At 36.3% G+C, this 11,376-nt stretch overlaps 1 protein-coding gene across 1 annotated transcript in view; it reads right to left on the reverse strand.

Moving 5' to 3' along the window:
• Nucleotides 1-10,086, reverse strand: part of LOC149087932 (RYamide receptor-like) — a 195,267-nt gene extending 185,181 nt beyond the window's left edge. Inside the window, exon 1 of the mRNA XM_089242748.1 lies at nt 9,769-10,086. The gene's annotated coding sequence lies outside the window, so the exon portion shown is untranslated. The remainder of the gene's footprint in view (nt 1-9,768) is intronic.
• Between the last annotated feature and the right edge of the window lie 1,290 nt (nt 10,087-11,376).

An 11,376-nucleotide genomic window follows, 5' to 3' on the forward strand; every position in this document is an offset into this window, starting at 1 on the left:
CAAGAAATTTCATCATGAACACCTTTTCAAGCCGCAAGTTGATTTGCCAGTCATATTTGTGTAGGCTCTTTCGAAAGCTGGATCAATGGAAAAAGTTTTTAAGTAAATTTTACTGGTTGAAGCTATAAAGATACAGTATTTGCGAAATTGGCAATTAAAAATTTCGACGACAATTTTGAACTTTGCCAATCTTTCAGCGCTTGCAGCTCGTCGTTAAATCCTGAAGGAAATGGCGACACCTTATAGGATATTTTTCCTTGCTCTTTCCAAATACGTGCTTAATTTGCGTGTGGGTCTTTCAGAAAGTGCACAAACTCGTGATTTTTCAGACGATTTTTTTTTTTTTTTCGTAATCCATTTTCCACCATAACTCGAATACGGTTAGAGATAGCCGTACAGGGTTGCTACGGTGTTTTATGCTCCACTTGGGATCGTCTGTCCATTTTCGTTTGGCAGATTATTCGCAGTTCACCCTGTGTAAGTCAACACATCCATCCACTTCTTCTACTCATATTTTCCAACAATGGGTGTAGTGAGTTATGTCAATACTGAAAGGTTCATTTGTATACACATGCATTTTTTACTTATCTATACTGATTATCCACTGGCATGACATGAGTTCAATAGCACCTGTTTAATCACCCACTGTGCCGAGTAGTTAGCAGACTCAACTCCAATTTAACAATTTGGAGTTCCGATACGAATTAGGGTAGAGATTGTTTTTCCATTTCTAATCGTCTCCTAAAAACGATCTGCCATCCTATAGTCTCCCCCTGACCAGATCATGGCCCGCCGCTGTGTCTCAAGGAAAAGATATAAGGTGGTCGTAGGTGATATTAGACCATTGCTGGAAAAGTCCTCCCATAGCCGAAAAGTGAGTATAAATGTTCAACGTTCAAGAAAACGAATAAATCATATCGACGTAAATATGATTCCAAATTACTCGATTTGGAAATTTTACTCAAATTACTCAAATTTTTCGATGCTTTTTAAATAGTGGAGAGGTTCTCATTATCAAGTACGACAATCAGAAATGCATAACATGGCGATTTCATTTTTTGCATTTTTTAAGACTTGTATTTTCCACTAACGTTCTTTCTTCCAAATCAAGCACAACTCCGGTATATATACGGTATATATATGCAGGGTGATCAGCGAATAAGCCCTTATTTCAAAATTAAATATCTCTACAACAAAGATCAATAGAATTGTGCGGTAAACGGTACGTTTATTAGCAAAACTGTAAGAATGTTGTACAGAAATTTCGAAAATTTATTTTTTTAAAATTAAAAAAGAACAAAACTGGAGATTTTGGGGTTCCGAAAATCGTCATTTGTGTGAAGAGAAACCACTTCATTCGCCTAAAGTTACTGCATATGCGCCATGTGAGCTGGCAAATTGTTCCAAAATTGTAACGTAACGTTCAGTAGTAATCGGTTCTCGCACGAAGAAGGGGCCGATAATGCCTCTGGCGCATACCGCAGCCCATGCAGTAACTTTAGGCGAATGCAGTGGTTTCTTTTCACACAAATGAGGATTTTCGGAACAACAAAATCTCCAGTTTTGTTTTTTTAAATTTAAAAAAAACTAAATTTTCTAAATTTCTGTACAACATTCTTACAGTTTTGCTAATAAACGTACCGTTTACCGCATAATTCTATTGATCGTTGTTGTTGAGATATTTAATTTTGAAATAAGGGCTTATTCGCTGATCACCCTGTATATATATATGTTTATTTATTTATTTATTGGTCAGAACAGAACACCTAACAAAATACAAAAGAAAGACAGATAACAAGACAGAAATGCACGAAAAGTGAACAAAAATGGACATGTACAATACATGCACTAACTTTGTGACCATCAAAGGACTTCTCTTAATTCCAGGAGATCAATAATAATTTTTAATGAAAATTTATATTTCCGTTAAACCAACTTGTTATAGCATTCTATTTACATATACAGTGCCAGCTTCACCTACCCACCCACATCGGTATATAGGGATTACATCCCAGAAGGGACTGAGCCCGGGTCGTGTCTGGTCTGACAGAGCTTTACCTACCCCTGGCTTCGCTCGCGTGGATTTGGTAATTTGAAAATTACTCGACGGTGATTCCCCCAAATCACATTTGAAGGCCTCATCCTCCCACTCGCCCGAGGGCTGAATTTTCAGAAATCTACTCTTAGTGAGTAATAATAAAATATAATGTGCTGACTAATAATATATCTAAGTAAAATATAATTACTAACCCAATTTCATATTTATAGCTTCAACGGTTTCGGCTCGGCGTGATTTCTCTATGCAACTTTTGAACCCTCTTATGGGGATTTTTATAGGGATCGAATTTAAAAAAAAACCAACTTATTGGTGAGTTTTTGTACGTCATGAAATAAAATTGCTGGCCGAATTTTATATTTATAACATCGGGGGTTTCGGCTCGGTGGGATCTCTCTATGTAACATTTGAACTTTCAAAAATTCCCTTATTAGTTAGTCTTTACGTCATGAAATAAAACTACTCACCAGATTTCATAATTATAGCCTAAGTGGTTTCGGCTTGGCGTGATTTCCGTATATAACCTTTGAACCCCCTTATGACCCCACTTAGGGGGGTCGAATTTCGAAAAAAGCCTTTCTTAGTTAGCCTTTACGTCGCGGAATAAAACTACTGATAAATTTCACAAATATTAGCTTCAGTGGTTCCTGCTCGGCGATGATGAAACAGGAAATGTAATTTTATATGTATGTATAGATACATTTACACCCGTATGCACATAATAAATTTTATATGTCAAAAAAATATATCATTAAAAATTACAAATTAAAACAATTATATACTGTTCGTAGTATGATTTTTATATGATAATTAATAATCATTCAAATTTTTAAAAATGTACATATTTTTGAAAAATATTCATATAATTGAAAATTGTACAAGTTTATCATAAAATGAAAAAAAAGAGAATATTTTTAATGCAAATGATTTTATAGCATTAGTTTTCAAAACCGATATTCTTTGTAAAAGAAAAAAGTATTATAGTTGAACCTTATAATTAGTATAATTAGTAGGCCGATATAGATTCAATATTTTCTGAGACGTGTAACTAAACCTTTTTTGCTGAAATAGTGTTCTATTTGTTTTTCGCACTTCCATTCTTAGTCTGGTTGATGATCTATTTTGGTAATAAATTGATAATAACTACTGAGAAGTTATTAATTGTATTTTTAAATCGAATACTGTTAATTTTTCTTCTCTCTTTGTGCAATATAATTACGTATTACGTGTTACGTAATACGTGCACTATCCACTTTTTGGCACTATCCAAGTAGGAGTTAAGTCAAGTAATTCTTTGAAAAGAGGTAATTAGGGTAATTTATAATTACGACGACAATATGGGGCCATTAGATTCTCAAGAATGAATACAAAGCGTTTCGGATATTGCATATTCATCGAGAATTATAATTGAATTCGTGAAGGCAAAAGTTAATGAAAGATTCTCCACTTTTCTTTTGTAGGTTTTCTATAGAGAACTTAAATCCGTGATATTCTCTGAGAACCGAACTAAATTAATCATTTTCTTTGGTAAAGTTCAGAGCGTAACGAAGAGGTTTTCCAAATAGATGTGTGTGTGTTTGATGCAATATATTTGCCATATGATTACAGTGATAAAGGTATAAGAAATCGATTGGTGGTTTTCTAAGGGACGGAAAGAAAAACGAGCTTAAATATTATTTATATATCTCAAAAATATATCAACCCTCTCACCGGCAATGACGAGATAGCTCGCCTTTCTAAAGGCCTTTTATGGAAAAAAAAAAAGAAGGCCTTGGCTTCTAAAGGCCTTGGTAGTCTATATGGCAATAAAGAGCCCAGATATTTTGTACGACTGAAGTTGGTGTTCACCTTCGAGACACGCAGGCGAGCTAATTTCCCTCTTAGAAAGTCTAGCCTCAGAGAGTAATAGGTCTACAACGGTGCAAATATACAATCATATACTTCACTCAGAATTTGAAATGTGGATGACAACATCCACATTTCAAAATGTTAAGTCTGAAAGTCACAAGTGTTAAGTCTGAAAAATCAGACTTGACACTAGATACGTGCTCAGACTGTTAAGTAGACATACACACACACTTCCGGCACAACTCACTTGGTAGTAAATTGCCCATGGCGATAGGACCGGAGTTGTGCTCGGTTGGAAAGAAAAAGAAGAATTTTAAAGAGACCTAAGGCACATTTCGTCATGATTTTATTGACCCGCGGCACACTCACAGATCACTTGAAGGGAGCCTCGACATATTTGCAGATCACTTTAGTGACCCGCGACACTGATCCACATGATTAAAGTGGCTCGCGGCACATTCCCAGATCACTTAAGTGACACGCGGGATATTTAAAGATCACTTTAGTGACCAGTAGCACAGTTCTAGAGCACTTAAGCTACCCATGGAATATTTCCAAATGACTTAAGAGACCCGCGGCACATTTACAGAATTTACAGAATTACCCGTGACATATTTATAGATCACTTGAGTGGCGTGTGGCACAGTTTTGGAGCACTTGAGGCACCTGTGGCATTCTCTAATAATCGAACTAAATTAATTACTTTTTGCGAAAAAGTTCAGAGCGTAAGGGTGCGATTATAGTCCCTTCGTGTTTCCGATTCTGGAAACCCGCGTCGTCTCCGATTGGTTAAAATCCCGAATTCCAAGTTAAAAAAAGTGTAAGTTCGGGTTTTTAACCAATCGGGGACGACGCGGGTTTCCAGAATCGGAAACACGCTTGCACTATAATCCCACTCTAACGACGGCTTACCGAATAGATATGATGCATTATATTCGCCGTATAATTAAAGTGATAGCGGTAGAAGAAATCGATAGTTTTCTAAGGGAAAGAAAAACAAGCTTAGCGATAAACAGATATTAACCCTGCCGTTCAGTTTCAGAGCACTTGAACGGCACGCGGCACAATTTCAGATCACTCAAGCGGCCATCGGCACAGTCCCAAATTGCTTGACTTAAGTGACCCGCGGCACAGATCCAAATCACTCAAGTGATACGAGGCGCATTTGCAGATGGCCTGCTTAAGCGGTCAGCGACATGTTTTCAAGCCAATATAGTGGTCAGCACTCCCCTAAAGGTTCAACACCCTTGCCGTGGAGTGAGTCACTTTCTCATTAGTAGCCTCCTTTAACATCAGCAAATGACACCCCCACATGGGATAGTAGAGTGAGTGAGACAGCTTTTTCTCGAACCAAATGCATCAAGAAATAGTTTTTTTGTAGATTTTAACACTATAAAAGTTTTATAAAAGACTCTTTATAAAACTTGAAATAAAACGGCCAATAAGCCTATTGGTTACATTCGCTCGAATGTAACCGATACGCTTACTGGTCGCATTTTTCAAGATTTATAAACAACTTTTATTGAACTTTTATAATATATAATTCCGGCTTATACTAGTTTTTATTACTACCAAGGCCGGGATTACACTATAAAAATTTCATAAAAGTTATAAAACTTGAAAAATGCAACCAATAAGCGTATCGGTTACATTCGAGCAAATGCAACAACAGTAGGCTTATTAATTGGGTGTTTTTTTTTTCAAGTTTTGTAAAATATCTTTTATCAAACTTTTATAGTGTAATACCTGCGTTATATAGAAATTCTTCGAGTTAACTCAACTGCAACCATAAAATATATATGAACTTCGAAATTTATATGAATGATATCAACAACATTCTTAACACATGAATTAATCACACGTCTAGAACCTAATTATCAGTACACAACCGAGACACATTTCAGAACGATAACATCGTCCTTAGAAATAATAATATCTTTTTTCGCGTAATATATATTCATATTTATGCGAGCAACAACATATTCTTTGCAGGCGCGAAGAGGGAAAAGTCGTAATTCACTTTCTAAGAGACAGACGCGATGTGAGTCCATAACGAGAATTTTCTTCTACAATTTCTTCGTATGTAGTACACAGTTTGCACAAAACGCCTTTCTTTCTCGTAAAAGTTGTATGATAATATTCTCGATATCTATTACTTTTTTCTCTTGAGAATTTATATGAAAGATAGACAAAACTCATGCAACCTTGCTTGAAACATTCCTTGAATGTCTCGTATGTTTCGGATTTTTTTCGTCGTGTTATAATATTTATTTCTCTAACAAAGACTATTATAGTCTCGAGCGCAGGTACTTACTAAATCAGCCTCTTTTTTTTCAAAGCACGAAAAAAATGTCCTGAAAAGGGTCATTCAAGTATTACGTCAGCATCGGGGGGGGGGGATTTGCTGACTTTTGACAAGGGTGGGGGGGGGGGGTTTGAAGGTTGCTTACGTCATCAACCACCCCTTTTTGAAGGTATGAAATATTCTAAGCTGCTGACGGGGGGAGGGGGTCAGTGTTTTGCTGACTTTTACTGACAAGGGGCGAGAGGGGTTCGAAAATGGCTGAAAATATGCTTGCGTAATACTTGAATAGCCCCAAATGAGCAACATACAACATCGAGTCCTACGCTTTTCATATACGTGGTGGACGAGAAGACGAGAAGCCCTGACCATATTATATCAATTAATAACAAATCAACCAATTGACATATAAAGGTACGGGGTTTACACAAAAAAGAAAGAAAATTCTTTCAAACCGAGCACAACTCAGGTCTATCACCATCTCTGAACGATATACTACCTAGTGAGTTGTGTCGGAAGCGTAACTGTGTGCGCGTACCTAAGAGTCTGAGTGCATATGTAGTGTTGTGTTTGATTTTTTTTCCAGTGCTGCCGTCTATATTTCAGAAGTGAAGTGAGTGATGTGTTATGATCGAATTACATTTGTAATGTTTGCAGGTCTGTTGCTCTCTGTGGCGAGACTTATTTTAACGGGAAGATCGAATCGCATTTGCGCCTTGAAGTTGGGAACCACAAAAAACCAACTTCAGCCGACTACCACTATGGCGACGGCGGGGTGTGGTGCGGTTTACACTAAGATACTTATCATATTCTGCAGTTTTTTTTCCGTTTTTTTTTGATAAATTTAAAAGAAAAAGTTCAAATCTTATTCACAGGTGGTGCTGTGAAACGAAAACTCAACATCACACATAAGTTGCAATACAAACAATGCATAGTTAATATTTATGACAATTTCCGTACCATAGAACTGCCATATTTCAACATGAGAGCACCCGTTTAGATCGAGATATAAATGGCACATATATTGAAATATGACAGATTGTGATAAACATTAACTGTGCACTGTTTGTGTTTCATTTTATGCGCTGTATCGAGTTTTTCATTTTACAGCGCTACTTGTGAGCGCAATTTGAAATTTTTTTCCTCCAATTTACCGAGGAAAAAAAATCTAGGCTATGATAAGTATTTTATTGCAAACCGTATTTTTTTGTGTCAGTTGACGGATTTGTTATCAATTTCAAAATGTGTCCAGGACTCTTCGTCCACCCTGTATTATGTATTTAATAATTTTCACGTTTCCTAAAATATTAAAATAGCACGTCCAATCACCTAATGTCAATAATTATTACGATTATTGTAATATAGTCTACTATGTTTATGTTGTTTTATGTGTGTGTGTGATTCGGGAAATAATTATTTATATTTTACTGGTCTTGCTAAGGTTATACCAGACTTGTATTTTGGTTATGTTCTATTAATTGTGTGGATCCACGTAAAGCAGTTATATACTTATAGACTTCCTGACTTGTCGGTGGGACCAGTCCCCTGAAGCCCGTAACCCTGGTGGAGAACTGGTGCATTCGGACAGCACAGATTCAAGGCCCTTTAACTAACTATAGTTCATTCGAAAGAAACCTTTCTGTTGTAAAGCGAGAATATATATGAGGAATTTGCGCATAAAAAATTGATGGATACCCGATGAGACTTTTCCATGTCTGAAATTACTATCTTTAGCTGATTGAAAATTTGCATTCATTTTGATGAGAAAAAAATAATAATAGTATTAACGATTTTTCAATTTCTTTAAAAGGTAACTTGAATGAAGTTTCAACCCAATATATCGTGTCCCGTTTCCACCGTAAATTAGTACCAAAGCGCTATTTTCATTGGCCCTACAAATTTACCTACCGTTCAGTACAATTAAGTATTTACCTATGCCAATTCATTTCGTTGTGTGGTAACTATACTCAAACAAATCAAAATTTGACTAATAATTACAAAAATCGAATGAATCATTGCTTATAGAGCTTATATTATAGATCTAAAAATTAACACGTTTCCTCAAAAATATACATTAAAAATATAAATACAGTTGAATCCCGTTTTAACGAATACAATTATATCGAAAATCTCATTTTAACGAACACTTTTTTAGTCCCCAGATAAGTTTACATGGAAATAATGCAAAGACTTGGAATTCCTTTATAACGAAATTTCGTTTTAACGAAGGGATTTCTCTGGTCTCTTGGAGTTCGTTATAATGGGGATTCGATTGTACATTGTCTAAAAAGTAGTCAACGCTTTTCTTTTTTCTTTTTCAAATTTATAATAATTTTTATACAAATTTTATTTTATTCGACCGAATGAAATAAAATCACAAAACTTTCTGAAACTTTCAGATTTTATAAAAAAAATGATTAAAATTTCCAAATTTTCTCTTTGAAAATTAAAAATGTGAAGAAACAGTTCAATATCTCTATGAAAATCTTAATTCATATGAATCGCATATTTACATTATGCAAACGAAAACAAAAACATAGCTTATAATCGTACACGCACGACACCTGTATTTTTCGAGTGGAAGTTTTCATTCAATTGCTTCAAAACTTCATTCTATGCCATTTGCATATTTTAAAATTCGTCAGTTATACAAATGCCATTCCAGAAAAATCCAAGAGATAGGTAGATATGTATGCTGGGTAGCATTTAGGCCTAAAACTTGGTGAGCCCTAGGCACATGTCACGTTTGTCTTTGGTTGAAAAGGGCACTGAACAAAGTTCGTAAATTCGTATCCAGGGTGATTCGTTTATCCAACTTGCCACATTTTAGTGCAAACAGTTGATCCTAGAGGCATACTTCCATTTGCAAAAAGTATCCAAATAACGTGTGTACACCAGAGATCTTCAACCTTATTCTAGTCGCGAGCACTGCCAAAGCCTCCCAGAGAGCAAGCAGTATCTCCCAGGGCTTTGGCACTACCTGTATCCATCACGAAAAGAAGAGCACACTTACGACAAGTTTGGCATTGGGGGAATGCATGCAATCAGGATGATTTCAGTCTTCGAATAAAATTTGTGCAAAGCGTTTGATTGGAATGTTGATCAAGTGCTCGCGAGCACCAAATCGGACACAAGAATTTAGCACTTTAGGTGCTTCAGAGAGCACCATGGTGCTCACGAGTAACGGGTTGAAGATGCCTGGTGTAGACCGTAGATACGTCATTCACATTGTATAAGGGGAAAGTACAAAAACTAACTTTTTATATAAACACTCTATATTCAAACGTCCAATCAGAAAGTTGTCTCCTGTCTCTTCTGAGGTCAACAGAACTGAAAAATTCCACGTTTTAAGTGCAGTATTCACTGACGGGGGGTCAAAAATGGCTGAAAATCTACTTACGTAATACTTGAATGGCCCCTTATTTGTATGATTTTTTTCTAATTATAATTTACTTCTAGTATCAACAGTTCACCAGTTGGCAAGAGGAGTTATGGAACCACCTTGTATTTGCAGAAATTATTTCCAAAAAAATACAATAAATTTCGATTATACTGTACTCACCTATACGAACGGCACAAAAAAGTGTCACTTGACCCTATCACGAAAAAAAAACAACCTGAAATATATTCCTCTGCTGAGATGAGTATAAGTACTGTCCAGAATGTATCAGGAATCTACGATCACATTACAATAGCGTGATCAGGAAACGCAACGAGTGTTTGATCAATATCAACAAGTGCTCCAGCTCTACTCAACTTCACATAATACACACGACATGAACATTCTCGTTACTTGGTAATAGAGCACAGTTGTAATATATTTCTTACGTCCGCCCTTTCAATACATAAAAAGGGCAGCATCGAAGATGGGGAGAAGATGTTGAAGCTCGCGCTCAGGGAATACTGCCAAAAAAATAAGACCAAAGCCTATGGCTGAATATTTTCCATGAGGCTTTTCTCTCTCTCTCTCTCTCTCTCTCTCTTGGCATCAACCAAAAGAATGGAAGAGAGAAAAGAAAAATGTAGAGTTATAAACTAGGCGCTATACATTTCTTTTCGCTTTAATCTACTATTTTTCTGCTCTTTTTCTTTTGTCTCTCGTGCATATTTCATCACTGTCTTTTCTCTTATCTATTTGAGTGACTACCGGCTTTTATTTACAGAATATGTCGTTTCTCCAGGGACATTGGGACAAAGTGTTTGACGCTTTTTTTTTTTTCCTCTCCACCTTGTTTTTCACGATTTTCCAAACGTGTGGTGCATTTCGAATAGAGAATTTCGCGGATTTTCTCTCTCCGAAGACTTTTAACAGTAATTTAACTTGTGATGTTAGATGTGTTGGGACTGTGCTATTCGTTGGAGAGTATTTGCCGAATAGCTTTTAAATTCGTGTTTAAAAGAGTTTTATGCGATGTTATATCGTTGTGGGAAACTAAAGTGATTCGTAGTCTGTATATCGGGGGTGGGCAGCCATCCTTTTTTTTTTTTTCAAGCCGTGCCACAATCAAGATTATTTTCGATGCAGGTGCCTCTCTACGAATTTTAATACTCAAACCATAACTTCCGCTTTTATGGGATACGAGCATTCTCTCAGTTGGTGCAAAACATTGCTCGGCTGTCCTATTATTTTCATAAAGAAAGGTTCAGTTTGTCACTATTTTGAGTTAGTTAACAAATTGCTTTTATATTTGAATCATAAATTCGATTATCGCAATGAAGATGTGTATGGACTTGTATCGGTAGAAGTTCGTCTTCCCTACGTCATGTTGGGCATAGACACCTCCATCTGAGGATTCAGTGTGCTTGCCACCCTCCCCCTAAGGAATTCATGGATGTACAATGTATAGTGAAACTTCGGTTAACGAGCAATTCGCATAAAGAGCAAAAATTTTGAAAAAATTCGATTCGGTTAATGAGCGAGGATTCGCATTACGAGCAAAAATTTTGCGCTTTGTTTATTTATTGTCACGTTATCACAACTGAGCTGATGGTTTTACGCTTTCGTTCGCACACGTACTGTGGAATCGTGGGTAATATTCTCCCCTACAGGCTCCAGTCAGCGACACTTTACTCGAAAAATTAACACCCGTGTACGAGTTTGATTGTTTCCGACGTCGTATCGTAACCACGGGTGTGGGCGCTTGAAGTTTTTTTTCATAAATTCTGCTTG

The sequence above is a fragment of the Pholcus phalangioides genome, unplaced genomic scaffold (genome assembly GCF_987345545.1).
Source record: "Pholcus phalangioides strain wild (caught in Gottingen) unplaced genomic scaffold, Ppha-v1.0 ptg000003l_1, whole genome shotgun sequence".
NCBI classification, from domain to species: domain Eukaryota; kingdom Metazoa; phylum Arthropoda; class Arachnida; order Araneae; family Pholcidae; genus Pholcus; species Pholcus phalangioides.